The 25,637-nt window shown below is 38.8% G+C and overlaps 1 protein-coding gene across 2 annotated transcripts in view; it reads left to right on the top strand.

Moving 5' to 3' along the window:
* The window catches only part of slc30a6 (solute carrier family 30 member 6), a 580,472-nt gene that overhangs the window by 322,312 nt on the left and 232,523 nt on the right, over window positions 1-25,637 (top strand). Inside the window, exon 16 of one of the 2 annotated variants that reach the window (XR_007947026.1) lies at window positions 14,217-14,323. The exons of the other annotated variant lie outside the window; for it this stretch is intronic. The gene's annotated coding sequence lies outside the window, so the exon portion shown is untranslated. Of the gene's footprint in view, window positions 1-14,216; window positions 14,324-25,637 lie in introns of those variants that run through there. 2 annotated transcript variants of the gene reach the window in all.

The following is a 25,637-nucleotide window of genomic DNA, read 5'->3' as shown; positions in this document are numbered from 1 at the left end:
CTACTTACCATTGTGACCTCTACAAACTGGTGGGTTGGCCTTCCCTTTACACCAGGCGACTCCAGCACTGGCTTTTACTCATCTAAAAGAGCCTCAATACCTCAATCCCCTGCTGTAACAACTACTACCTACGGTCCAGTGATTTCATAGCACTCTCTATCCCCAAGGTTCCACTGTCTTTCACTTTGCTGCAGTGACTGATTGGAATTTCCTCCAAAAGTCTCTGAAGCTGTCATCTCTTCCATAGATCTTCAAGCAGAAGCTGCAGCAGACCCTAGCGGACCGCTGCACATGCTGACTGTTTTCACTGAACTGCTAGCATTAATTTAGGCTATTTTTAATCTCCGTTTAAACACTTGTGTGTCCTTTTTTGTATCTCTCTTCCTGCTGGTGCCACTTGCCAGGCCATCATTGTAAATAACAAATTGTTCTCAACTGATCTTGCCAGGTAAAATAAAGAATTTAAAAAAAAGATAGTAATGGCCTTTAGACAGGCAGACGCTGCAGGAGGTAAGATATTGTCTATTCTGACATGACTAAGCAGACAAATTGTCTCAATATTGGTCTGTAATCTAAATGTGACCTTCTCCCAACTACAATATATATCCGAAGATCAGAGACGATCGTCAGAACTGAAGCTGGCATTGCTCGCTTGTGCTGCTGCTCTGTCTGTGTCACTTGATATCACTAAAACCTTACGCACAGCCGAAATCATCTGAGTCTCCAGTGTGTTTCTCTGCCTACCTCCTCATCCTCTCTGGACATCGCTGAACTTTCACAACATAGACAAACACAGATGCAAACAGCAACTTGAGTTTTTGGTGTGTGTGTGTGTGTGTGTGTGTGTGTGTGTGTGTGTGTGTGTGTGTGTGTGTGTGTGTGTGTGTGTGTGTGTGAACGCGCATGTGTGCGTGTGTGCCCATGTTTTTGCTATATTGTGGGGACCAAATGTCCCCACAACTGTAGGAAAACCAAAAACTATGTCACTTGTGGGGACCTCATTTTGGTCCCCACAAGTTTAAACAGTGTTTTCTTGGCTACCGTTTATGGTAGTGTCTACAGATACGGACCCGTACCCGTAGCACTTTTGAAAGTCTTGCGAGATCGAATGTTTATTGTTTAATTGGGATCCCCATTAGCTGCCCTTTGAATGGCCGCTAGTCTTCCTGGGGTCCTTTAAAAAGACAAAAAAAAAAGAAAAATATATAATTTACAATTTATACAAAACATTTTACATGCACATTAATATATACAGTGAAATATATTATAAATAACATTTAAGACATGCCAAGGACTTAAGTTTTCACATTGTCATCTGCAGAAGTTCTTGCACTAATGCCTTCTTGAATTTATTTTTGTTTTTAATTTTTCGCAAAGAAGATGAAAGTCTATTCCAGTTAAATATAGCTCTGTAAAACACTGTAGGCTTTAGAGATTTTTTACCTTTGTGTGGAAGTTTTAAATCTCCACCTAGTGCCTGTCTTGTGAGGTATTTGTGAGTGCTTTTGACAAAAACTAGTCGCTCAGAGAGAAACTGTGGATGATTTCTAAAAATTGCATTCCAAATCAATAAAGATAGTCGTACTTTAATTTTATTCTCACCTGTGAGCCAAGAAAGGCGTGAATGCAGAACTGCAACATTGGTTCTGTAGGAGCACTGGAATACAGTCCTGGCTGCCCTGTTTTGTGCCACTTGAAGTTTGTGTAATTCTGTTTGTGATGCAGATGACCATATGACTGAACAGTATTCTAAATGACACAGAACAAGAGATTGAACAACCTGTTTAGCAATAGACATAGGAATAAATGCCATACATTTTCTGCACATGCCTTTGCACATCTTCGATGTTATGTCATCGATATGAGCAGACCAAGCCAAGTAACAATCTAAGGTGACGCCCAATAACTTTGTTTGCTTCACCTGCTTTAACTGAAGCCCATTAACTGATAAGTTCAAATGAGTGTCATTTGTTAATTTTGATCTACTACCAAAAATTATGGATGGGGATTTACCTACATTTAAAGCCAATTTGTTATCTTTCACCCACTTGCTAATATTTTGTAAATCATGATTTAACATGTCTGACACCAAGTTAGGAGTTTCTGCTGAACAGTATAGTGTAGAATCATCCGCGCCATGTTGTTGTTACTGAAAAAAGTAAAAGTGCAAAAACGTTTCTTTAGGGTGAGCCATTGTTTTGGTTAGGGTTAGGGTTTGGTTAAGGTTAGGGTTAGGGTAAGGGTTAGGGGTTAGATATGAATGGGAGTCAATGGTATGTCCCCACAATGACAGCAAGACACACACATGTGTGTGTGTGTGTGTACGTGTTTATCTATACCAGTGGGGACTTCAACCTGACTATGTGCTATATAGGTGGGGACTCGTGTCACGATGGGGACCAAAAATGAGGTCCCCACGGGGGGAAACAGTGTTTTCTTGGCCATGTTGTTGTTACTGAAAAAAGCAAAAGTGCAAAAACGTTTCTTTAGGGTTAGGCATTGTTTTGGTCTGGGTTAAGGTTAGGATTAAGGTTAGGGGTTAGATATGAATGGGAGTCAATGGTATGTCCCGACAATAATAGTAAAACACAGCGTGTGTGTGTGTGTGTGTGTGTGTTTGTGTGTAACATGTCGACTCTTTTTAGTAATGTCATCCAGTACACACACACACACACACACACACACACACACACACACACACACACACAGAGTTAAAATGCTCTACGTTAACATGACCCTCACATACACACACACACATGCACACACATTCAGCTGCATGAGATAACAGACAGACAGACACAACATCACAACAATAAGCTGAAGACTCTGGATGGGAGCCGACAGCAGCAGCGTTGGGCTCACATGCGTTAACTGGACCTATATTAGATACATTACGGTCATCAGGTTCACGCTCATCATGTACTTTAACCTATATCACATTCTGTTGAGGAACATGGCGCTTTGAGGAAAAAAATGGAAAAAAAAGGGACGTAACTGGCTGTGAGGCAGCCATGTTGGAGTCTCTAACATGTTTATATCCATGTGATGAGGAGCTGAGCTGCATGTGTTGATCATGATCTGCAGATTTATCAAGGCATGAAAACACTCTGCCATGATATCATCAATACTGCGGCTGATGTAGGAGAAAAATCTTACTGGGTTTACTGGGTACAAATTTTATCTTCATTAAAGTTATAATATTTAGACATAGAGGTGTTGATTCAACTCTAGGTACTTTGGAGAAGATAGTTTGTATGTTTGTGGTGTTTTTATGGACATAGTTGGTTGATTTCTGCTCATTAGACCAAATTCTTATAGTTCTGACAATCTCCAGAGTTACTTTCATCATTAAGAAAAGTGCAACATTAACAGCAGATTAATCCATTATTTTTGGCGAAAGGAGGAACAAATTGCCTGTGCCAAAGTTGGCTCTAAACTAACTTACAAAATGTCAAATAGACATAAAACAACAACAAATACAACCAAAAAGACACAAACCTAGAAAACAAGATACCAATGAATCCAACATGAGCACAAAGACAGAAAATGGCCAGAAAAAGATCAAAACTGGCTAGAATTTACTAAATTAGTGCAAATCAGTCACAACATTCCTCAAAACAAATACCAAGAGTATGAAGTGGCAAGAAAAGAACACAAGCAACTGCAAAGACACACAAAATGATCAGAAACAATCAACTGCAAGGAGACCGAGCCAAATACAAATAAGTACAAAATGACACAAATAGATCCTTTATAAATGCAACAAGAGATGAAAACCACCGCATAAAAACACAAAAAGACCACTAGATTTAAACTGGCTGCAAAGTGAAACAAAACATCCACAAAGAAATGATCACAGAGATGTAAAATTCCCAAAAGGAGAGATGAAAAGAGACAAAAATTTATGTAAATTGAAGCAAAACAACTGCAAAGATGTGAAAAATGACCAGAAAGAGAAGCAAATCAACCACAGAGAGAGACAGAACCATTTGAATTCAAACTAACTGACACATCAAACCGAGATAAATCCACAGCAAAGAGACATAAAATTACTTAAAACCAATACCAAGAGTCATTAAATCTCAATGTAGAAAGATAAACAATTACAAAGGAGCACAAAATGACTAGAAAGGGAAACAAATCGAAAACCGAGACAGAACCAGCTGACTCCAAACACAGTCCAATGTGCAGGTGTTCTTACAACTTTAAACCCGTGTTCAAGTCAATAACGCACAAAATATTTCTTTTAATATGATGTGGAAAAATGAGTTGGAACAATTTAATTTTATGACCATAAGGAATTGTGTTCATTTCAATTCAATTCAATTTTATTTATATAGTGCCAATTACAGTCAAATTGTCTCAAGACGCTTTACAGAACCCATATGCCTTAACCCCAGAGCAAGCCCTAAGGCGACAGTGGCAAGAAAAACACCCTTTTAACAGGAAAAAAAAGCCTTGAGTAGAACCTGGTTCTTTATGTGGAGGGATCCATCTGCCTGCTGGCCAGGCGAGTTGAGAGGGACAGAAGAGGTAGAGAGGTAGAGGTAGAGAGGTAGAGAGGTAAAAGAAGAGAGGTAGAGAGGGGTAGAGGGGGTAGAGAGGGGGAGGGGAACAATCAAGAATTAATTAAGTACCTTTGATTGTACATGAAAATCTAATTCCACTAACTCAAAATAGCTTGTTAATTGAACACAGAGCTATTAGAAGCTGCCCAATAGTTTTCTTGTTGAGCCCCGACTATTATATTTTGGGGTGTGGCTTGGCATAGAACACACTATATTAATGAACTTAATTAAATTATTTTTGAATGAGCACTAAATGCTACAGGTCTGAAAGTGGCTTCATCTGGACAAAGATGTGAAAGGAGACAGAACCACATACAAAAACATCTAAAATGACAAAAGAAAATTTGCTATATAAATGCAAACACAGATTAAAGCCATCTTGTAAAAACACAATAAATGTAAACTGGCTGCAAAGTGACGGAAAACATTCACAAACAGACACAAACCAAGAAAAAATAAAATGCAACATGATCACAGAGATGTAAAATTGCCAGAAACAGATGAAAAGAAACAAAAAATGAAAACAAATCGAAGCAAAACGGCTGCAAAAGCAGAACATGGATTGGTGTAAGGCATGGTTAGTCAATAAACTTTTTAATTTTTTTTAACTGAGCCACTGAATGTCTGACAGAGGCTTCATCTGGGCATAAAGGTGAAAGTGGACACACCTGAAACGTCGCCTCTTTGTTCAGAAAAACTGTGCTTTAATACAAACAGCAGGCTCAGATTCATGTGTTTTACATTTTAACCTGCAACCACATAAGGATACAAGAAAAAAACAATCATTTTGAAAATAATGAAGAGAAATCTGCCCTGTTTTTCTGCCATTGTTCCTCTTGTCACAGTGAAAATGTCGCACACTGATGATTACAGTAAATTCATGAGATCCGATGAGTGATTCTGATTTGGCTCAGCTGATTTGTATGTATGCAATTGTGTGTGTGTGTGTGTGTGTGTGTTCTTGTACTTGCTACATTGTGAGGGCCATTTTCTGCATTTAACTATCAAAGTGAGGACATTTTTACAAAGTGAGGACATTCTGGCTGGTCCTCACTTTGAAACAGCCATGTTTGTGGGTGAAGACTTGTTTTTAGAGAACAGGTATGAATTGAGGTTTGGTTAGGGTTAGGGTAAGGATTAAGTTTAGGCAATCAGTTGTGATGGTTAAGGTTAGGGTAAGGCTCTAGGAAATGCATTACACTAATGGATGTCCTCACTAAGATAGAAGTACAAACATGTGTGTGTGTGTGTGTGTGTGTGTGTGTGTGTGTGTGTGTATAAAACTGGAAGGAGGTAATTGTTCTTATTTTGTGGCTGCAGCAGGAATTTGACTTATCAGATGTAGACCGTGAGAATTCTGTCATCAGTCATTCATTTCATGCAACTTTATATTCCTCTTCCACTAAGTATGTGTTAACTTTTTTATAATCTTCTTATCTCTACAAAATAACAGTCTCCAAGCTAGCAACCTACCAAACCGAATAGTTCTGCTGGATTTGGATAGTGCAATAAGGCAGGTCGGATTTTCTAAAACTAAGAATCGAATGTAATCTTTTTTCCTCATAAAGACATATTTTGTTTGAAATTCCAGATTAAAACACTGACATTGTTGGATATTTAAAAAAACGCAACAATAATTAAAAAAATAGTTTTTAATAGGTTGAGTTACTTTTGACCCTCCGTGTGTTACTTTTATCCCAATTTATGAAATTGAGTCAATTTACAGTAAAATTCTATTAAAATAGTTTGATATTTATACAGCACATGTGAGTTATTGAAAATAGTTTCTGTCTGTAATTTATTTTTGAAATCGCCTTTTTACTGAAAAAAGGAGCGTAAAAATACTCAGCTGTCGCATTGATGATGTTACTTAGCAAAGGTATAGCAGGAAACTTCTCAGTACTTATTGTGCAGAAACACTAATTTCACAGTATTATGTTGTTCAACATGACATTTTATTAGATATAACTGTTTATTTGTTGTTGTTTTTTGCCTATTTGTGGCTTTTTTAATTAGATATTTCATACAGTAGCGCTTAATTTAATTGTTTCTCACATGTTTCGGATGTAAGACGTTAATCCAAAGTGTAAAGACAGATGAAGTGCAGAACTAACTAGCTCCAGATGTCATTATATGATGCAAAACTGCTATAATTAAGATTATACTAAATTTTGGTGCTGTTAATGACAGATTCTAATAATCAGACAGTAAAAACGGACTCATCCAGAGGCTCTTGTATTGTTATTTTACTGTGTTTGATGTCTTTATCCTCCCAAACAAAGCAGTTGACAGAGTAAGTCTGCAGCTCTCTGTTTGTTTGGAGCTGTGCCAGGAAGCTAATCCAGCCGACTGTACGCATTTTGGACAGCTGATATAAAAGGTTGAGCAACAATGATGATTTAATTTTAAATTCACAGCTGTAAAATATTAAAACTGACAAGACAGAAGTCCACATCCTTCAGCAAAACAGAATCTTCTCGATACACATTTTCTCGTAAAAATGTAGTTTTTTAATGCTCACAATATTCTGTTTATTCAGTCTATATTCTTCAATTTAACTTCTAATGCAGAGGAAAAAGACATTTTTTCAACCAAAAAAGCGTGAATTAATACAGGAAAATCAACCACAGTTGATCTTCTATGAGTTAAAAGTTCAGACCAGTTAGAAACCTTTTAAAACTGTTGTGATGTTTTTAGTCTTCTAGTTTAATTCCCCAGTTTAGTGTCACAAAATGAACCTTAAAGTCAACACATTAGCCCTAAATCTTATTATTTAAGATGAGATAGACTCTATTAATCCCCTTTGAGGCATTTTCACACATTACAGCAGCCTGATCAAAATGAAACAAGAGATTTAATTGAGATGATATACACTTTTCACCTCCAGATTTGGTTTCTACACAGAGATTACTAGATTTATACTTGTACAGACATAATGTTACTGAATGAAATTATTATGAATTAAATTCTAATATCGAATTATTCTTAAATATTTGTAAGGCAGCACTTTTCTGAGCTGCACTCGATGACAAATCAAGCTCCGCGATCGCTGTATGTTTACACTTGCTGCAGATTTTGTATGACAACAAGCTGAAATCCAGATTACACACACTAACACACACAGACACACACACACACGAAGGTCTTCCTCCTCCTCCAATCTGCTGTATTAAATCTCGGCTTCGTTTTCGTGCCAGATGGTGTTTCTGTTTAACTGGATGTGAACCTCCAACAAAAAGGCTGTTTGGGATGCGTTCACATGCATGAACACACACACACACTAACTGCTATATTTACACAAAGCATGTTGCCAACGCTTCAGCTGTGTTCGTTGGGATCAAACACAATCTGAGCATCTTTCCGTGTTTGTGAATTAAACAGATGCACTAATCACGAACCTTAAAAACTCAACTTTTGATTCCGTTTTGGCCTCATTTTTACAGTTTTGTCTCATGTTTTTTGTCACTACTTGAACTTTTCCAGGTTATTGCTGAAAACACTGACACCTGCTTTCCACGTAGTTTTGCGTCATGTCTGTAGTCTGTAAAATATATTACATATGCCCGCTGGTGTTTAGCACAATATGTTATGGATTGATAGAAATTTTACGGCACCTATTCAAAAGGGTAATCTGTTTTTAGCATCCAGTTTTATGGAATATGATCATGAAACATTAATGCTACTGAAATAAGACCAAAAATACATGATGGGAAATAAGTGAAGCGATTATCTTAGCAAATCTGGAGCCACTTTGATGAAATAAATTGTTATAGGACATAAGAACCACTGCAGTATGCATGTCCTCTGCATGTTACACAGTTAGCATGTGCTAAGCTAGCTAAACTGCTGCTTTAGTCATCACACTTTCACACAGTCTGACTGTTAGCATGGTCTCACAACCAATTAGCCTGTTAGCTGGTTCATTTTTCCATCTTACTGGCTCACACAATTCAGTGTATCTTCGCAATCTGTTGCGAAAGCTCCGATTTTTCAACATACTGGATGCAAATTTCATGGGGAAAAAAGGAGAATTTTGCAAACACATAAGCGATCACAAAGACTCTAAAGAGAGTGAATGGAGATCCTTTGATTCGTTTAGAAACACAGAGCATTGTGAAAAGGAGGCATTAATATTTTGAAAAACAGAATACTACTAGCTGCATTATCAAGCTTAGCTGTCCCATTTGGTAGAACATAGTGGTCTGGTTGCACCTCAGTATCATTCTGCTATAGAAAAAAAGCAGAAGAAGGAAGAAGCACTCTGGATTGTATTTCTTCAAATAAATCATAGTCGAGCTAAATCAAGGATGCAGTTTTGGTGGAACAGTTTCTGCATGCACGTGAACAAGAACTGTCATAAAAATGAAAAATTCATAGAAAAAATTGTCTTGGATGCAGTACCGCAAGATGTAGTTTCTCTGCATAACTTGAAATTTTCAGTTTGGAAGGTTACTAGCCTGAAGGTTTTTGTTGTTTATTGTTGTGAAGTCGATTTTGACAATGGTAGCACTGGAAAAGCAGGAGAGGAGATAAAAACATGTAAAATGAGTGGCTAGTTATAGGTTTATGCCCACAGTCTACATCTGGTGAGTCAGACTAGTAACTTGCATTGTGTCACATTGTTTAAAGACACAACAGACATGACGCACTGCAGTCAGATCAATGTTAAACTTTACAAATCTTAAAGTACACAACTTTGGTACGTCTACTGCCGAGTGTCTCTGCTGTTGTTTTAAAGCTCCTTCTCCATTCGTGTCTGTTCTGCGACAGTTCATCAGACTGTGGAAACCAACACAAACTGAACAGAGGAACAGACAGTTGAAATAAAGATAAGACAAACTGACAAGTCTTCGTGCCCATTAAATGAGTGTGGCTTGATTATTTTGTGTTGGCTTTCATGCACACATCCTTTCTGGATGTGAGTGAAATTGAAGGGAGGAGGGGAGGTTTGGCCAAAGGGATCCTTTGTTTTGTCTGAGATGCTGCGTCTCATTCCCTGAAAGTGTCCTGGTGGCCTCCCTGATCAGTTTATTCTTGTGACTCCTATAGTCAGAATCATAGGTGTCTTGGTGGCCTCCCTGACCAGTCTATTTCTTGGAACTCCTATAAAGGGGGTCATAGGTGTCTTGGTGGCCTCCCTCACTTGTCTCTTTCTCAACTTGCTCAGTTTTTGACCTGCTCTCATCAGATTTACACATTACTATTTCTTAATGATGGATTTCACTGGACTAAAAGTGATATGTAATGAATTATCTTCTATCATCCCTTGAGTGGTTCTTCTCAGTAACCGTTTCATGGAGTTCCTTGGAGCAGTTGTCATGGTGTAGTTACATCCAGGAGTACGGATTCTTCTGTGACTGGACCTTCCAGATACAAGTGTTTTTTTAAAAAAATTGGCATTACTTTATAGGAACCTTTTTTTTCTCACTTTGACATGAAAGAGTCTCTTTTTTTTGTAAATTCCTGTTTTAAAAAGCCAAATTATATTGACCTTGATTCTGTGTTGAAAAGCCATAAAATAGGAAACTTCCAAAGGGGAGGAATACCTGTAATAGGCACTGTATTTTATTCATAAAGCTCTTTGAAACTTTGTCTTTGAAATTTTCTCTGTAAATAAAGTTAACTATTGCCATACTTAAAAGCAACATGTCAAGTACCAGGGAGTCAAAACAAAGTTACTGCATCAAAAACCAGCTCACAATTCCAAGTATTTCAGGCAGAGTATAGCTAAAGGAACATGCAACATAAAAGAGATGTTCAATAGACAGAGGCAGTAGGTCTCAAATGTCGCTTATACTACTTAGTGTGCCCTTACATTAATGATTATGGGATTAACCACTTAGGTGAGCTGCCTGTACTCTGAGTTTGCAGTGTAAGGTGAAATTACATCCATCCATCTTCATTACCTTCTTATCAAGGCTGGGATGTCGTCAAGGTGACGGCCAGAGGCTGGATTCAACCAGGACAGGCTGCTAGTCCATCACAGGACTGACGTATGTGTAGAGAAACGCATCCATGTTGACAGGTGTTTAGACTGAACATGATTGGCAGTTAATGGTTGCAAGACTTGATGGTTCAAGAAGGTTAATGACACTGCAACATGGTTCATAATACTCAAAGATAAGACTTTACATACCGAGAAAGACCCAAGAACAAGACCCAATGCTTTGGCATTTATTAGTTTATTGACCAATAGTTAAGCTGCAATCATTTTTTCAACTCTTTTGCAAAAAAATAAAAAAATAAAGATATGAGACTATGAGATGCAAACACACCAGAAATATTGAATGTCTTCCTTGTTAAGATTGTTCTTTCGTTCCTCTCCGACAGAAGAAGTATTTCCTCCTATCTACCTATAATGCCACTGACATTCTTGTCTGGTGCAGGAGGTTGAAACATCTTACCTTTAAATTTGTCTTTGGAGAACCAGACCTGATGCTTTGACATAATTTTGCCAATCAACCAGTAATTATTCTGCAACTGTTCAAGTGTAACTCAAAATTTTGACTCTAAAATGAGAGTGCTTGCTGTTTTTCGAGTTTTGGGGGAAAAAAATGACATTTTTAAAACCTCACCATGCAGGAACATTAGGGGTTTTCACTGTTTTCTGACATTCCATAAAGTTAGAAACTGAGTAAATAATTTAATTGCAACCGTTATTGGCATTATTTACTGACAAATTTCATCCCCTTTCCATGTGAGCTCCCTCCAGTAAAGATCTGTGGCTTTGAGATGCAACACACCCCCAGAATGTTGGACATCTTCCTGGTTAAAAAGTCGTAATGTTCCTTTAGCTCTTCTCCGACAGAAGAACCTGACCCAGCTTCATCTGGGCCGGTCAGTCGCTAGTGTCAGTTTTTCCGCCGGCCACCAGCTGCACAGATTACAGCGGTGTTGCCAAAACAGCACGAGTATTTATGAGCAGCTTTCAGGAGTTAGATTATCATGAGTCTGTTCTCACTAAACATGAACTTGGCTGACTCTTTGTTCAGGAGGGAGGCGGACAGGAGCCTGATATAACCTCCCAGCTTCCCTTTTAGCCCACAGCGAGCGCTATAAACTTCTGGACCAACTGCTGTTTTCTTGGAAGACATGAAACACGCTGAAGGTCTGATCTGTTTTTGGTTTCACCTCTGAAATCCGATTTAGTCATCAAGGAGAGAGGCCAAAGTGCCTGTGAGGCTCAGTAGCAGCAACGAGGCTTTTACTTTTTACTTTGACTTAGTCCATCTCTCACTATGTAAGACTCTTTCTGTAGCCATGTTTCCCTCAAAATATGGCTCAAATTTTAACCAACTTAGCCAAAATCTGCAGGAAAAATTGCAAATTACTGCCTATTTCTAGGAATTTGTTGGTCATTAACAAACTGATTGCTGATTGTTCAGTTCCAGGGCCGTAGTGAGGTTCACTGAAGTGTGTTAAGTCTTTTCCAAGTTGTATCTGTACTTCTAAGATGCTGCACTGTAGTGTCTAATTTCTTAAATCCATAGAGCTTATGGTTTATATGATGGTCTCATAGTTGTGGAGTTGCTACTGACTGAAATTTGAGATTTTTTTGGTTGGAAATTTTAAAAAAAAAGTCTTACATTTAAATTGAGACGAGATGTTGATAGGTTGGAAGTACTTTATAAACACAAATGCTATAAATTTGTCTTTAGGATTTTTAAAGGCATTTCCACATGGTAATATAAGATTTATGGTTTATTTGAATGGTTATGGAGCACAAGATTGCATTAGAACAAACCATTTAAACATTGAATGATCAAGTAGTAAAAATAAAAGCTATTTTGATAGTGAACTGCAGATGGTGATTTCACCAATCTCTAAGGATGTCTTGATTCAATCTCAAAATATGGGATCTTGCTTATGAGAGTTGTTTTTAATGATCAGTACCGGGAGGAACCTAGAACCTAAGTCTGCCATTGCAAAGGTGTTTTAAACATACAGCACAATTTGTGGCAGGCATTAGAAATGTAAACTTTTCATTAATTGGTAGCATTATCAGTCAATATTTATTTATCTAGCGCTGAAGGTCATTAAGCATCATATAAATCTTTGTCATAGTGCCCAAAGCTAGCTAAAATCCCATGATTTTCTCTGTTTGCCAAGATGAACTGTCCAGATGACCACCTCCTGGGGTCGCTACAGGTCGCTAAACCGTAAAAGCCTCTACCTGGTGGAACAAACAGGTACTACAGCTGATCTACAATACATTGGCATGACATGCACGTTTGGAATGCATGTTTTCTTTCTTTTGGAGATTGTGGAGTCATGGTACACCTGACCTTCTTTCACACCACATTTCAGAGTGTCCTACCAGAGCTTCACAGCACCTTCTGTCAGGTTTATACATCAGATTGATTTAAACAACTTTAATTCACTTGAGAGGTGTATTCTCTGAGAAAATGTTATCAGATTGGGATTCATATTGGCAGACACTAAACTATGAACCATTTGGATTAGATCGGGGCAAAAATACTCAATTGACCCTTTGCTAAGCCCCTCCCCCCTTGGTTTCTGTTGCTACGCCGTCAAGCTTTCCCTCTTAGCATGAAATATGGAGTTTTTAGCGGTACTGGTGAGTGATATTTCTCAGGAGATATGTGAAAAATTTCTGGACATATTCTACAGCAATATCAGAGAGAAGCAGACAGAAGGGTCTCCAATATGCTTTTGAGAACTACATTCACCAAATTAACCCTTTAGGCGCCAGAGTTTTTTCAATAAAATATTCAGTTTTGATATCATTTTGATATCTTATTTGATTATTGAGTTATATTAAATGTGACCTTTGCATACTGCAAGATTTAACCCGCTGAAACCCATTGATGATATTGATGTGCTTTCTTTTCCTTTTTAAACTGTTTTTAGCACACCTCTAATCAAGAAAACAATTGTTTGAATTTTTCAGGATTTTGTGAAAACGTTACAAAATTGCAATAGCCGCTCTTAGTGTATGCAAATATTACAACTTAATTTTTTAACAAAATCCACAGATGATTAGGCATTGATGATTCAATATTATCAAAATATGTATCTTGAAATGAATTGTATTGATATGAAATTGTTGAATATGACACAATAAAATGCAAACTAATTTAACAAGTCAAAGCTCTAATTGCAATCCCTGTTAGAATACACCACCACACAACAGAAAAACTGTAAGAAAATTATCTTATTACAACTTCATTTTATTTTTTTGAACTTACAAAAGTGGAATTGTATTAAACCAGTCCTCTACTATTAGTTTACATTTACATACTGGAATTGCTTGAATATTATAATGATTTCTGGTGTCTGAGGACTCTTAAAGGGAAACTTCGTTTTTTTTCAACCTGGGGTCTGTTTTCATATGTCTTTTCATACATGTGAGTGATGGAGGAATGAATTTTCGACATAGCTCCAGTATTTAGCCAGGCAGGCAGCTTCGCAGCTCAGCTAGCAGCTCAGCTAGCAGCTCAGCTAGTATGGGGCAACTTGCCCCCCGCGTCAAAGTCCGCCCTAACGTGCTTTTTTCCCACACTGACCGGCTCAGATAGCTTGCGCCAAAACCGGTGTTTTGGCGTGAGCTATCGCACAAGTTGCTTTCTAGCGTCCTGAGATTTGGATACAGACCACAACAAAGAGCGATCGCCAAGTAATGTGGAGGTTTTCGTTCACTTCTCATCTCTAGTATGTTGTGGGACACTCGTTGAGACTATCCGAGCCGGTCAGTGTGGGGAAAAAAGCACGTTAGGGCGAACTTTGATGCGGAGGGGCAAGTTGCCCCATACTTTTCGCTAGCTGAGCTGCTAGCTGAGCTGCGAAGCTGCCTGCCTGGCTAAATACTGGAGCTATGTCGAAAATTCATTTCTCCATCACTCACATGTATGAAAAGACATATGAAAACAGACCCCAGGTTGAAAAAAAACGAAGTTCCCCTTTAACTGGTGGATTTCATTCTCCTCTCTGTCTTTTTATGTGTGAAACTGAAGGCAGCAGTTTTTTTGAACTGTGAAGCACAAATGAGCATCAGACTGCAGTTGATGTATGTACCTGCTAATATACTGTTAATCCTATACTAAATTAACTGGGTAAACTTTTAAACTTAACCCCATAGGCTATGGTATACAGTACAGATACTGTATATTGCCATAGATGACACAATTGATTAATTTACTCATGACCCAGTGATGGGTCCTTCTGTGTAAACAAGCAACATCCATTAAAGCCCAGTGTTGCATTTTTGCACCATAGAAAGAAATCCCTAAAAATCACAAGTAGAGTTGAAGACAAAATTATTAGGCCCGCTATGAAATTTAAGATTTTTTTCCCCAAAAATTCTCAAGCGCTGTTAAACAGATCAAGGAATTTTTAATACAGCTTTTCCAGATATCCTAGTTTTATTTTACAATATTTACAATATTTTATTTTGCACACAGAAACAAGATTATTTAATAAAAAACAAAAATACCAGGGCCATTATTTGCCCCCTTGGTGCTAACAGTTAGTTGTGTTTCCTTTTTGCTGGATAACAGCTTCAAGTTGTTTGTTGTAGTTTATAACGAGTCTCTGAAAACTCCTGAGGAATCCCAACCCATTCTTCTTTGACAAACCTCTCAGCTCCTCCAGATCTGATGGTCTTCTGGCATGGACCTTGGTCTTCAGTTGACCCCACAGATTTTCATTGGGATCCCAGTCAGGGCTTTGTGCAGACCAGTCAGTCACGTTCACTTTGGTCTTCTGGAGGTAGATCTTCACCAGGAGCAACGTAAGTTTTGGGTCGTTGTCATGTTGGAAGACCCAGACCCAGTTTAGCAGCTGACTGCTGGAGGTTTTCTTTCTAAATCTTCATATACAGTGGGTACGGAAAGTATTCAGACCCCTTGAAATTTTTCACTCTCTGTGTCATTGCAGCAATTTGCCAAAGTCAAAAAAGTTCATTTTATTTCTCATTAATGGACACTCAGCACCCCATTTTGACAGAAAAAAACAGAAATGTAGAAATGTTTGCAAATTTATTAAAAAAGAAAAACTAAAATATCACATGGTCAGAAGTATTCAGACCCTTTGCAGCGACATTCAGATTTAACTCACATGCTGTCCATTTCTTCTGATCCTCCTCGAGATGGTTCTGCTTCTTTATTGTTCTTTATTATTAAACATTAGCGTCACCGGCATATCTATGGTTACCGCCTGGTGAGCGATATTTTTTTTCGTAGGATAGATCCGAGAATCTCATAAATATTAATGAGCCGGCTGATGAAGGCGCCTCGTGATTGGCTGGTAATCCGAGTGATGAAGGCGCTTCCGTGAATCTGTGCGGAGCCTGTCATGTCAGTCATCTGCTGTTCTCTCTTCTATTATGGATAATGTCATATAAATATGTGGGTTCGTGGAATTTGAATATCAGTATTTAATGATGTAAACACATTATATAACACTGTATTAATAAACTTCAATGTACTGCCGGCGGTACACTTACTAATTTGCATAGGAATTTAAAGAATGTCCGAAGGCTGCAAACGCGATTATACAAACACTATACGCTGATGGAAAGCTTAGATTCTCATGAATCCGCCGGTATAAACCACTTTCAGATGTGATTACCACAGCGGGTAATATAAACACATTTGTCCGACAAACAACGAATATCCATCCATCCGTTCTCTATACACGGCTTCAACGTACACAGCGCAACTCACATTTCCGGGTTCATTATTACACACAGATGAAAATATTCCACAAAAAACGGCCATAATCCAACCTTTTACATCCAGACGACACAAGCCAGTAAACTATTTTGTCCAAAAAATGTCCTGAAGTCGGTATAAAATCCACGAATCGGTCGTTTTCAAGGAAATGCACCTCGCGATGCGCGTCCAATATTCCCTGTATTTCTCGTCATATTTTTTTATTTACACAGAATATTAGCGATTTTTTTGTACTGAAAATGGCTGGAATTGACTGCAGCTTAATAAATGTATTTTGTGTATTAACAGTGTATTAAAGTCCATTCATTCAAGAACCTTTTATCAAGTTCTAATAAAGTTACAAGAAATATTTTACAATCAGTGTGCTGGGGTCATCGTTGTCTGTGGAAAAGTCAAACATCACTATCTGATTTTTCACGGACAATGATTTGGGGGTTGAAATCAGCACTACTATTACAAATAGAAAAACTTTTTATTCACGTGACCCTGTTCTAATAAAGCTTTAGCAAACATTTTACACAACATATTAATAACAGTGCATTAAAATAAACAAACCTTTAATGAATTAAACACAGCTAAACTAGTGTGTTCCACCTAGTGACATGTTCTCCTGCACACAGTGGGCAAGACAGTGAGGAGCACTCCTCTTTCTCCCTGTTTTGTAATATCTGCAGCCGCCACCGCAGCCCCGTGTCCCCCCCGACAAGCCGCCGCGGCCGTGATGCGGGCTGTCGCCGCTCATCAGCTCCGCGTCAGGGGCCACGGAGCTCACCGCCACCCCGCCGTGGAGGCTGCCGATGCCGTCCATTGTCATGGTCCGTGTTCATGGCGTAAGCGTCCAGGTCCAGGCATCAATAGGCGTGATGCCTGGCCAATCAAGCAAGTTCTCCTTCTCTCTCTCTCGTCCAATCACGGACGATTAATACTGCCACAAGTACCTACCTCTTCTGGTATACAGAGCTATTTGCCGTTGTGTTTAGTTATTTGCAGTTGTGTTTAGTTATTTGCTGTTGTGTTTAGTTATTTGCCAATGCGTTTTTTTAATTTGCTGTTGTGTTTAGTTATTTGCCAATGTGTTTAGTTATTTGCCGTTGTGTTTAGTTATTTGCCGTTGTGTTTAGTTATTTGCCGTTGTGTTTAGTTATTTACCAATGTGTTTAGTTATTTGCCAATGCGTTTTTTAATTTGCTGTTGTGTTTAGTTATTTGCCAATGTATTTAGTCATTTGCCAATGTGTTTAGTTATTTGCTGTTGTGGTTTGCACTTCAGGGCCACCGTATGTTTGTCTACATTCAGGCAGAAATAGGTACAGCTGGACAGCCTTAAAAAATGTTGTAATGTTGCAGCTGTGGGCCTCATAGGGTTAAATGGATTGCAATACAGCGGTTATGGTAAATGTGACCGTTTCTCAAAAAAGTGACTAAGCTGCTAGTGTGGAAAGGCTATCATACCTTAATGTACTTAAATTAACCCAATGTACATTTTAGTACCACTTTGGTTTGGTCACCTGAGGTGGTACCAATATCTGGTCTGGCTCGTGGACTATACACAACAGAAGGGAGTATAGCTCTAGGCAATATCACTTCAATGTCATATGATTCAAACTTGTATCAACTTAGGGCAGGGGTGTCCAAACTATGGCCCGCGGGCCGCAGTTGGCCCGCGGTCCATTTTTAATTGGCCCGCAAGAAATTTTATAAATAGAATAGAATATGGCCCGCACTTCAACTTTTGCCTGAGTGTATTGCACTTCTTAGTTTTAACACTAGGGGGAGCTACTGTTGATCAAGGCAGTTGCTCCACCAAAAAGGACAATCACAGAAGAAATTTACCCCAAGTTAAGTTACTAAACATGGCAGAACCAAAGAAGCAAAAAGTAGAAAGTGAGTGCAGAAAATTTCAGACACAGTGGGAGAGTGAATATTTCTTTAAAGAATTCAAGGGGAAGTCTGTCTGTTTGATCTGCACTGAAACTGGCAGTTCTGAAAGAGTATAATGTACGACGTCATTATGAAACCAAACATCAGGCCTATGCATCCTACACTGGTGCTGAGTGAGAGCAGAAAGTAAAGCAAATGGTAGTTGTCCTGCAGGGTCAGCAACAGTATTTTTTTCGTGCTCAAAAAGTCCAGGAAAAGGCTACAATAGCCAGCTATGAGGTCGCCCAACTCATCGCAAGACATAGCAAGCCTTTTTCAGATGGAGACCTCATAAAACACTGCCTCGTTAAAGTCGCCGAAATAATGTGCCCGGAAAAATGCAGGACTTCAACAACGTCAGCATGACCAGAAATGCAGTTGTGCGACGCATTGAAGACTTGTCAGCCAATATTAAACTGTCTGATAAAGCTTGTGCTTTTGATTTTTACTCCATCCCATGCGATGAGAGCACTGATGCCACAGACACCGCACAGCTGCTAATTTTTTTTGCGGAGAGTGGACGAGAACTTTGGAGTTACAGAGGAGCTGCGCGATCTTAAGAGTCTAAAAGGCACAACAACGGGTATGGATATTTTTGAAGCTGTGTCAGACTCAATTGACAAATTGACAAAATGGGACTTAAATGGGACAAGCTGGTTGGAGTTACAACAGACGGAATAAGCATGCATGTGCAGGTACACATGCGAAAAAGCATCATTTCTGTCACTACCCTGGTTTTACGCACCACTTTCTTTTATGCGTTTTTCTTGTTAACACACAGAATACACACCGCTGTGCACAGCACGCACACTGCACACGCAAAGTCAGTTGATCTCATCTGATGCAGATTTGCTCCTTGATCAAGTGACATTTGCCTGGATTTTTGGCACAAGTGGCGTCGGATCAGCACCGCAGTGGATGGCCCAATTTACATACCCAGTGCAGCTGATAATCACCAGAATAATTTACGGTATTAAAATTATATGCACTCCTGTTATTAGGTCCAGTTCAGTCTGTTAATGTTAACTGTTTCAAATGATTGTTAATAGGTGTGCTGCTAAGCCTAGTAACTTAAATAACAAGCTTGAAATTTACCTGTCCCTTTGTCCCCTTTATTATTTTTCCTCTGTACTGTAAATCTTCTAAGAATAAATCTGAGGCTGCTGTTCTGAGAATGAGCTAGTAAAGCTTTTTCTGAATAAATCAATAAAGATCCATTTATGGAAAGCTGTGATGAAGGCAGTTTTGTCTTTAATTATATTCAACAATATAACATATTTGACCACTTTCAATTGATTATTCTAACTTTAATAGACTAAAGTTAAGGCTATATACTTAATTTCTAGTAAGTGGCCCAGCCCCTCCTATATTTTTATGTATGTGGCCCTCAGTGAAAAAAGTTTGGACATCCCTGACTGAGGGTGACTGCATGAGTATGTCCACATTTATTTTTGATAACAGACTCAACCTCCTCAGCATAGACAATACCAGGAAAATACCCCAAAGATGTTCTGTTGGGTTTATGACAGGCAACATACTTATCCAGGTCATTGTTTTCACTTTTTTCTTCTTTTGGAGAAACTCTTGTATGATTTTGTTTTCCTCCTGCTGGAATATTCCTCTTCTTCAAGCTTCTGCAGAAGTCATCTTGCCAGCCAGTGTTTTGGTTTATCCACATACATTAATCTATTAATGTCTTCTCCGCAATGTCTTTTGCGCTCATTCAGCCCCATATCATCACACTCCCACCTCTGTGCTTCACTGTGCATTCACTGTTGTGCTCCTGGTCAGCTCCATTTGTGCCAAACCAAATTATCTTGGTCTTATCGACCAAAGACCATGCTAAAAGCTTCTTTTCATGTTCTGAACAAGGTTTCATCTTGTCAGTTTGGGCTGAAGAGCAAGCAAGCTGTCAGTGAAGGTTGATGTTCTGACGTGTCCTTGAGTTGTCACAGAAACTTTGACTACTATTGATAACCTCTGTGCCAAGTCTTAGGCAGCTACGCATCTGAGGTAGATTGTTGAAGTCGTGCATTTTTGTGGATCGATTTTAGGAGAATGACCACCACAGCTCTGATTAGTGGTCCTGCTATATCTCTAGATTCTCCAGATCCTCTGATTTTTGGTTGCTCACTGATCTTCCTGTATCCTTTTCCATCTTCCATCATCATTTTATGACCATCTTCATACAGATGGGCAGATTTGAAAATACAGTTGTACCTAAGTTAATAATCTTTGATCTTAAAGTTTATTCATTTGTGTTTCATGGCGTTTCCAATTCAAGGCCTGAATTTCTAATATTGTCTTTTTAAGTGTTTCTTTTTGATTGTTCAAAAGAAGAAATATTCTGCTGTTAAACTTAGAAGTCATGCAATCTTTAAACAGTGATATAAATATGAATTATTGGCTATTCAGGTGGTTTTTGTACAGTGGTGTAGTTGTTTCTCTTCACACCAGGAATTAACATTGCAGAAAAATAGTAAACTGTGAATAATTTCTAGACAGATACAGAAATTAATGAAATAATTTTCTTCTACTACAGCTGACTTGTCAAAACATCTGGAGCCAATACACCAGATGTGTCCGGAATCAGCTGTTATTTCAGTGGTTCTTTAGACTCTAGCTTGATTTTCAAAAAACGTTCCTTTGGTGAGATGTGCAGAGTAATTCAATTAAATTCAATTTTTAATCAAATTTTATTGATATCGTGCCATTTACAATTCAGATTCTCTCAAGACGGTTTACAGAACCCAAATGGCCTGAACCCCCAGAGCAAGCCCTAAGGCAACAGCGGTAAGAAAAAACTTCCTTTAAATGGGAAGAAACCTTGAGCAGAACCCAGCTCATATGAGGGGACCCATCTGCCGCTGGCCGGCCGGATTCAGAGGGACAGAAGTGGTAGGGGGTGGGGGAGGAGGAAACACACAGCACACATTGGGATACATGTATGATATGAGAAACATAGATGATACATACAAAGTACAAGCCAACAGTGACACTAATTCAGAAGTTTACTGTTATGGTGTACAGCTCTGGCATTAAATATACTACATATACAGCTGGTAGTAAAATGCAAACAATGTGTATATGAGCATATCAAATATAGCAAAGGCAGTGCAGAGTAGACTGGTGGAACAGGGCAGCTGGAAGCAGTGGGCTGGAGGAAAGACAGCAGCAGCATCCCACAGTGGACATGATGGAGACTAGGCCGTATAAAATAATGATGTCACAGCCTCCCAAGCATGTGGTGTATATATTGAGGGAGACATGTCTAAGTGGAGCTAAAGTGGAAAAGCTTGGCGTTAACACTGGCAGGGCTACAAGTTTGCATCCCACTGAGAGCAGCTGGTTGTTAATGTGTTCACAGCCCTGACATGTTGTGGCAGTCGGTGTTAAAGCATCCAGCAGACTTCATGTTCAGTGAGACGTATGCACAGCACGACGCCCGTTATATGGTCATTTATTGGGACTCCAGGAAGATGTTCTTTAACATGAAGCTGTAGGACCACTCCAAACACAGCCTGGTCTTTTGACTCAGGGTTTTTAGATGTATTAACAACATCAGTGCATGCGTTACTGTTACATTTTGCATGTTTGGAACACACGGATGACATAGATGTACAGTGAGGGAGCAGGATATTTGTTTTATGACCTAACTGTGCGGTCTTTTACTCACTTTAGTCCTGTTTTTTTTTTTTTGTCATTTTCGGACTTGATTCTAGATTTTGTATCTTTACTTTTTCACCCCAGCGACAGCTATGACAGGTGTAGTTCTCAGTTGACAGTGAAACTAGAAATTATATATATATTATATATATATATATATTATATATATATATATTATATATATATTATAGAGTTTAGCAGAAGTAGCTGTAGAAAGTAAATAAATCTGGTGGGCAGTGAAACAGCTACTCATTCTAATAGTTCACCTGCAAGCTGTGAGGCTTTAGCTTGTTGATCGTTTTTTCTCATTTCAAACTCAACAGCTCAGCAAAATTCTTACTGGCTTGTAAATCTTGGAAGCTAACAAGATGTGAGGAAAGGTAGAAGTGACATTCTTCAGATCTTAACAGCAAGTACAAAACACAATAAAAAAAACAATTTTTCACCATATATAACCTTTAAGACTTAGCTAATGCTAATGCTAGATGCCTACAGTTCCATTAAAAAACCTTGCTAACTTCACATTAGCATTAGCTACCTGTCCTCTCCACTGATTTGCTCTAAAATACTGCTGACTGGCTTTAGCTTTCAAAGATAAGTCACAAATACTTTCCATCACAGTTTTTACTGATGAAATAAACAGGAATCACAGCTGACGGGGGCTGCATGTTTAAAAGTTGCCTCCTGTCTCTCCCTTCTCACCCGCTTTCAAATGCTTTCTTGATTTTGATGATGGAAGTTGTATTATTTCGTGAACCAGCAAAACTCTGTCACATAATTCATCGATAGTTTGTGTGCAGCCATGATGAGATATGACAGTCTGTCTGTCAGCATAAAGGATCACCAGTTCTGTTCATCGAGCTCGAGCTGCGTCTCCGGACTCGACTGCCAAGCCTCTGACCTCCGCGGCGGCTCTCTGATTGACCTCTGTCATGGTGGTTCTAAAGTCGACGTGGTCGTTGCCTCGGCTGGCGTCACTCTCTGGATTTCCAGGATCGCTGATACTGTTTTCTTTCCTTTTTGGGCACCTGTCAGCCGCCTGCCTTCAAACCAGCCCTGACAGATATGAGCGCATCATCAGGATCACATTTGCTTATGAGGCCTGACGTGATCCAGTTTGAAACAGTTTAAAGTTTGAGATAAACTGTTTACAGAGGAAGAGGGGGGAGTCGGCGGAGAAACCAGGACAGTAGATGGGAACTCAATTCCTGTCAAAGTGCTTTAGCAGCAAGGCGGCCGTACTGTACTGCAAAGAGTCCCTCTGGAGAGTACAGTGCAGTGAGGAGGACTGTCCTGGTCCTCCACGTTGGCGATATTATTATGGCTTGAGCCGTCACACCGAGAGACGCCAAACTAAATCAGGCTGAGCCGCCGGCAGCGTTGGGGTCATCTGGAGTTTATGGCTATTAATATCACTGGGTGTTGGAGGAGGAACCCCCCCCCCCCCCCCCCCCCCCGGAACACACACTGGTCCTCCAATACCACAACACACAGCTACACAGAATATATTTACAATTACATTCATACATGTAATCCCCCCTGCAAGGCTTTTCACGAACACACACTTACAGGAGAGTGCAGGGAATCATTGAGAAAATGGGGAGGAGGAAGAGGAGGAGGAAGAGGAGGCAGGCCTTGTTGGCACAGCGACAGAGCTTCCATGTTGCCACGAGGCACAGAGAGACAACAAAAATGTCTGTTACAAATCAAAACATTTGGTTGATTCATTGCAGGATGTTCTGCTTCCCTCCACCTCCCGTCTCCTCCTCTCTGGGTTGTTTGCTCACACACTGACCTACATCACAAAACAGTGATAGTGGGTGATTTTTGTTTGTGTTTTTTGTGAGTTTTAATCTTTGCATATAGATGATTTAAGAAATGATGGGGTGCTAAAGTAATGGTTTATGTTCTTTTTTGTAGAAAATTCAGGTAAATTATGTCTGTTTTCAAACCCGACTGTAGAGAGTTGGAAAACATGAGTGGAAGTTTTGATGAACTGAAATCGTATCTGGGTCAATATATAATTGAGGGTCTTTTGAAGTCCAATGGATATATCTTGCATACATTTTTTTATCAAAGGTAAAAAAAAAAAAAAATGTTTTCTTATTATGATTGTGCCTTCACAAATTCCATAATTATTTATTATTTATGGAAACAATCACTTATTAATCAAAAATGACTGGATGTGACTAAAATGTTCACGAAATAACTAAATTACCCATTACAAAAGCACCTCTCAATAAGGTGTGTTAATTCCAGATCACATGATCTGCTCCACATGATGTCATTTCCTCCTGAAGAAAAGACTGGAAGACTCCAAGGCTTTCTGAGTTATTTAATATAAAGTAGTGTGTGAGTCAAGTGTGGATTTATCACGTCAACAGGTTTACTACAATAGCTTTATAAATAACTTTCAATTTCAATTTTACTCAATTGTATACATAATATTTTACAACAATCTTTCTCAAAAAATGCCATGTGGTGTTTGATTATAGGCGGCCATGTTGTTTTCAGGCCTGAAAACGTCAAAAATGTCAACTATGATACCTGCCAACTATGTTACAAAAAGTCCCAGAATTATATATTGACCCACCAGCTCTTCATATCGTCACATTCCCACTTCTGTGCTTCACTGTCAGGACTATGCGTTCATTGCAGTAATCCAAGCATTTTCTCAATTGGTCATGAAGAACAAAAAATCAGCATGTTATCTCTTAGTTTTATTAATAACAAATCCAAATGATCGAAATAGTTTTCTTTTCTCAGTGACAGGAAATTGAATATCTTTGGGTAATAGGTTACTTTTTCTCTCTTTTTTGGAATATTCAGGTAGTTTAGAGTGTCTGTGACTCTGGAGAGTGGTAAAAAAAAACATTATTTGTGTTCAATCAATGGAACTTTTGATCAGCTGAAATTATATTTCATCTATCACATTTGTAAACCTCCATGCTTCACTGTCAGAACTATGAATTCACTGTGGTAGTCCAAGCACTTTCTCAATTGGTTGTGGACAACACAAAAGCTCTTTGTTATCTCTTAATTTTATTAAATGAATTCTCAACATAGAAAGCTAGTATTTGCAGCACTTCAATGGGAGTATTTTCTTGTTTTCTTTCCTCTGTGACAGTAAACTGAATATCTTTGGGTAATAGTTTGCTGTTGCTCTCTTTCCTCGAATGTTCAGGTAGGTTATAGTGTCTGTGGATTGACCTGATTGTGCAAAGTTGTAAAACACCAGATTTGTGTTCAATCAGTGGAAGTTCTTGGGAACTGAAATGGAACCTGGTCTTCATATCATCACATTCCCACTTCCGTGCTTCACTGTCAGGACTATGTGTTCTGCACTTTCTCAATTGGTCGTGCAGAACAAAAAATCAACATGTTATCTCTTAGCTTTATTAAATGAATTCTCAACATAAAAAATAGTTTTTGCTGCATATAAATTTGTTTGAACGCAGTTATTTTATACTGAAATGATAAGAACACACTCAGACCCGACCAGCTGTACCTGGTTATGTACTGGTTATGAATGTAATCATTCATAACCAGCTATTTTGAAAATTGGCTAATCAGTTTTGGATTTTGTTAGAGAACAAAAAGCCGAAATTCTCAGAGAGGTGAGCATTTTCTTGTTCTCTTTCCGCTATGACAGCAAACTGAACATCTTTGGATATTAGGACAAATGTGTATATGTATGTAACTCTAAAACATGTTTCATCATGCTGAATGTATCTTCCAACAAATTGCTGACAGCTTGCTCCTCTATAGACCATATTTGAGCCATGTTGCAT

The sequence above is a fragment of the Acanthochromis polyacanthus genome, chromosome 15, assembly GCF_021347895.1.
Source record: "Acanthochromis polyacanthus isolate Apoly-LR-REF ecotype Palm Island chromosome 15, KAUST_Apoly_ChrSc, whole genome shotgun sequence".
Lineage (NCBI taxonomy): Eukaryota > Metazoa > Chordata > Actinopteri > Pomacentridae > Acanthochromis > Acanthochromis polyacanthus.
This window is presented reverse-complemented; position numbering and strand designations above follow the sequence as displayed.